Below are 5560 nucleotides of genomic sequence, written 5' to 3'. Positions count from 1 at the left end.
ATGGAGACATCGATTACGTCTACTATTTTAATATATCTCGGTGGTGTTCGATAGAACCGACGACCAAACCGAAATTTCGGTGCAGCTAATCTTCGGTTAGCTTATTTTCTACTAACCGGTCAGTCAGCATTTTGGCAAAACCGAAATTTAAAGTAGACCGAGGAATCGACCCGAATGGTTCGGGTAAACCGAACGCCCAGCCCTACATGAGGGTGGGGGGCGCGCCCTACCCCATGGGCGCGCCCCCCTGTCTCGTGGGCCCCCTGGCAGGCCTCTAGTGCCCATCTTTGGCTATATGGAGTCTTTCGCCCTAGAAAAAATCATAAGCAAGCTTTCGGGACGAAACACCGCCGCCACGAGGCGAAACCTTGGTGGAACCAATCTAGGGCTCCAGTGGAGCTGTTCTGCCGGAGAAACATCCCTCCGGGAGGGGGGAATCATCACCATCGATCCTCTCATCGGAGGGGGTCAATCTCCACCAACATCTTCACCAGCAACATCTCATCTCAAACCCTAGTTCATCTCTTGTATCCAATCTTTGTCTCAAAACCTCAGATTGGTACCTGTGGGTTGCTAGTAGTGTTGATTACTCCTTGTAGTTGATGCTAGTTGGTTTACTTGGTGGAAGATCATATGTTCAAATCCTTTATTCATATTAATACCCTCTGGTTATGAACATGAATATGGTTTGTGAGTAGTTACGTTTGTTCCTGAGGACATGGGAGAAGTCTTGCTATAAGTAGTCATGTGAATTTGGTATTCGTTCAATATTTTGATGAGATGTATGTTGTATTTCCTCTAGTGGTGTCATGTGAAGGTCGACTACATGACACTTCACCATTGTTTGGGCCTAGGGGAAGGCATTGGGAAGTAATAAGTAGATGATGGGTTGCTAGAGTGACAGAATCTTAAACCCTAGTCTATGTGTTGCTTCGTAAGGGGCTGATTTAGATCCATATGTTTCGTGCTATGGTTAGGTTTACCTTAATACTTCTTTTGTAGTCGCAGATGCTTGCAAGATGGGTTAATCATAAGTGTGATGCTTGTCCAAGGAAGGGCAGTACCCAAGCACCAGTCCACCCACATATCAAATTATCAAAGTACCGAACGCGAATCATATGAGCGTGATGAAAACTAGCTTGACGATAATCCCCATGTGTCCTTGGGAGCGTTTTCCTTTATATAAGAGTTTGTCCAGGCTTGTCCTTTGCTACAAAAATGATAGGGCCACCTTGCTGCACCTTGTTTACTTTTGTTACTTGTTACCCATTACAAATTACCTTATCACAAAACTATCTGTTACCGATAATTTCAGTGCTTGCACATAATACCTTACTGAAAACCGCTTGTCATTTCCTTCTGCTCCTCATTGGGTTCGACACTCTTACTTATTGAAAGGACTACGATATACCCCTATACTTATGGGTCATCAAGACTCTTTTCTGGCACCATTGCCGGGGAGTGAAGCACCTTTGGTAGGTGGAATTTGGTAAGGAAAAAAATTATATAGTGTGCTGAAATTTACTGTCACTTGTTACTATGGAAAATAATCCTTTGAGGGGCTTGTTCGGGGTAGGTATCTTCACCCCGACCAGTAGAGCAAAGATTTTCTCCTCAACCTACTGAACCTACTAAAAACGTTTACTTTGAAATTCCTTGAGGTATGATAGAGAAACTGCTAGCTAATCCTTTTACAGGAGATGGAACATTACATCGTGATATGCACCTAATCTATACGGATGAAGTTTGTGGATTATTTAAGCTTGCAGGTATGCCCGAGGATGTTATCAAGAAGAAGGTCTTCTATTTATCTTTGAAGGGAAAGGCATTGACATGGTTTATAGTATGTGATGATATTGGATTATGGAACTACAACCGATTGAAATTGGAATTTCATCAGAAGTTTTATCCTATGCATCTGGTTCACCATGATCATAATTATATATATAATTTTTGGCCTCACGAAGGAGAAAGCATCGCTCAAGCTTGGGGGAGGCTTAAGTCAATGTTATATTCAATCATGAGCTCTCAAGAGAAATTATTATTCAAAAAAATTTATGCTCGGCTTTCTCTCAATAATCGCTCCATGCTCGATACTTCTTGTACTGGATCTTTTATGATGAAGACTATTGAATTCAGATGGGATTTATAGGAAAGAATTAAACGCAACTCTGAAGATTGGGAACTCGACGAAGGTAAGGAGTCAGGTATAACACCTAAGTTTGATGGTGTTAAATCTTTTATGGATACCGATGCTTTTCGTGAATTTAGCACTAAATATGGACTTGACTCTGAGATAGTAGTTTCTTTCTGTGAATCATTTGCTACTCATGTTGACCTCCCTAAGGAGAAGTGGCTTAAATATCATCCTCCCATTGAAGTAAAAGTAGTTGAACCTACTAAAGCTGAAGAAAAGACTATCACTTATAATGTTGATCCTATTGTTCCTACCGCTTATATTGAGAAACCACCTTTCGCTGTTAGAATAAAGGATCATGTTGAAGCTTCAACCGTGGTCAACAAAAGTAACATTAGAACACCCAAACCCTCTGAGCAAATTAAAGTTGAACCTAGTATTGCTATGGTTAAATACCTCTTGTCCGATAATATTGATTGGCATGTTATTTACTTTTGTGATGAAGCTGCGAGAATTGCTAGACCTGATACTAAAAATAAACATAGACCCGTCGTAGGCATGCCTGTTATTTCTGTTAAAATAGGAGATCATTGCTATCATGGCTTATGTGACATGGGTGCTAGTGCGAGTGCAATACCCCATTCTTTATATGAAGAAATTATGCAAGATATTGCACCTGCCGAGTTAGAAGGTATTGATGTTACAATTAAGCTTGCCAATAGAGATACTATTTCACCGATTGGATTTGTTAGAGATGTTGAAGTCTTGTGTGGGAAAACTAAATATCCTGCTGATTTTCTTGTTCTTGGTTCCTCACAAGATGACTTTTGTCCCATTATATTTGGTAGACCCTTCTTGAATACTACTAATGCTAAGATAGACCGCAAAAGGATATTGTTTCTGTTGATTTAGGGGATATGTCTCATGATTTTAATTTTGCTAAATTTTGTAGACAACCCCATGATAAAGAATTTCCTAGTAAAGATGAAATTATTGGTCTTGCTTCTATTGCCGTGCCTCCTAATGATCCTTTAGAACAATATTTGGTAGACCATGAAAATGATATGTTTATGAATGAAAGAAGGGAAATAGATGAAGTATTATTTAAACAGGGACCTATTTTTAAACACAACTTGCCTGTCGAAATTCTAGGGGATCCTCCTCCACCCAAGGGTGATCCCGTGTTTGAGCTTAAACCATTGCATGATACTCTTAAATATGCTTATCTTGATGAAAAGAAGATATACTCTGTTATTATTAGTGCTAACCTTTCAGAGCAGGAAGAAGAGAAATTATTGAAAACTCTGAAGAAGCACTGTGCTGCTATTGGATATACTCTTGATGATCTTAAGGGCATTAGTCCCACTCTATGCCAGCGCAAAATAAAATTGGAGAAAGACGCTAAACCGGTTGTTGATCACCAACGACGGTTAAATCCCAAGATGAAAGAAGTGGTAAGAAAAGAAATACTAAAGCTTCTGGAGGCAGGTATAATTTATCCCATTGCTGACAGTCAGTGGGTAAGTCCTGTCCATTGTGTCCCTAAGCAGGGAGGTATTACTGTTGTTCCTAATGATAAAGATGAATTGACCCCACAAAGAATTGTTACAGGTTATAGAATGGTAATTGACTTCTGCAAATTAAATTAAGCTACTAAAAAGGATCATTACCCTTTACCTTTTATTGATCAAATGCTAGAAATATTATCTAAACATACACATTGTTGCTTTCTAGATGGTTATTCTGGTTTCTCTCAAATACCTGTGTCGAAAGAGGATCAGGAAAAGACCACTTTTACTTGCCCTTTCGGTACCTTTTCTTATAGATGTATGCCTTTTGGTTTATGTAATGCACCCGCTACCTTTCAAAGATGTATGACTGCGATATTCTCTGAATTTTGTGAAAAGATTGTTGAGGTACTCATGGATGATTTTTCTGCATATGGAACTTCTTTTGATGATTGCTTAAGCAACCTTGATCGAGTTTTGCAGAGATGTGAAGAAACTAATATTGTCTTGAATTGGGAGAAGTGCCACTTTATGGTTAATGAAGTCATTGTCTTGGGGCATAAAATTTCTGAAAGAGGTATTGAAGTTGATAAAGCTAAAGTTGATGCTATTGAAAAGATGTCGTGTCCTAAGGACATTAAAGGTATAAGAAGTTTCCTTGGTCATGCTGGTTTTTATAGGAGGTTCATTAAAGACTTCTCAAAAATTTCCAGGCCTCTGACTAATATCTTAGAAAAAGATGTTCCTTTTGTCTTTGATGATGATTGTGTAGAAGCATTTTAAATACTTAAGAAAGCTTTGATTTCTGCACCCATTGTTCAGCCACCTGATTGGAATTTACCCTTTGAAATTATGTGTGATGCTAGTGATTATGCTGTAGGTGTTGTTTTAGGACAAAGAGTTGATAAGAAATTAAATGTTATCCAATATGCTAGTAAAACTCTAGACAGTGCCCAAAGAAATTATGCTACTACTTAAAAAGAATTTTTTTAGTAGTTGTATTTGCTTGTGATAAGTCCAGACCTTATATTGTTGACTCTAGAGTAACTATTCACACTGATCATGCTGCTATTAAGTATCTTATGGAAAAGAAAGATGCTAAACCTAGACTTATTATATGGTTCTCCTACTACAAAAATTTGATTTGCATATTATTGATAGAAAGGGAGCTGAGAACCCCGTTGCAAACAACTTATCTAGGTTAAGAATGTTCTTGATGACCCACTACCTATAGATGATAGCTTTCCTGATGAACAATTAGCTGTCATAAATGCTTCTCGTACCGCTCAATGGTATGTTGATTATGCTAATTACATTGTTGCTAAATTTATACCACCTAGTTTCACATACCAGCAAAAGAAAAAGTTTTTCTATGATTTAAGACATTACTTCTGGGATGACCCACACCTTTATAAAGAAGGAGTAGATGGTGTTATTAGACGTTGTGTACCTGAGAATGAACAGGAACAGATCCTACGCAAGTGTCACTCCGAGGCTTATGGAGGACACCATGATGGAGATAGAACTGCACATAAGGTATTGCAATCCAGTTTTTATTGGCCTACTCTCTTCAAGGATGCCCGTAAGTTTTTCTTGTCTTGTGATGAATGTCAAGAATTGGTAATATTAGTAGACGTCAAGAAATTCCTATGAATTATTCACTTGTTATTGAATCATTTGATGTTTGGGGCTTTGATTATATGGGACCGTTTCCTTCCTCTAATGGGTATACACATATTTTAGTTGCTATTGATTACGTTACTAAGTGGGTAGAAGCTATTCCAACTAGTAGTGCTGATCATAACACCTCTATCAAGATGCTTAAAGAAGTTATTTTTCCGAGGTTTGGAGTCCCTAGATACTTAATGACTGATGGTGGTTCACATTTTATTCATGGTGCTTTTCGTAAAATGCT

The sequence above is a fragment of the Triticum urartu genome, chromosome 2A (assembly GCF_056163025.1).
Source record: "Triticum urartu cultivar PI428250 chromosome 2A, HENAU_Tu73, whole genome shotgun sequence".
In the NCBI taxonomy this organism is placed as follows: domain Eukaryota; kingdom Viridiplantae; phylum Streptophyta; class Magnoliopsida; order Poales; family Poaceae; genus Triticum; species Triticum urartu.
This window is presented reverse-complemented; position numbering follows the sequence as displayed.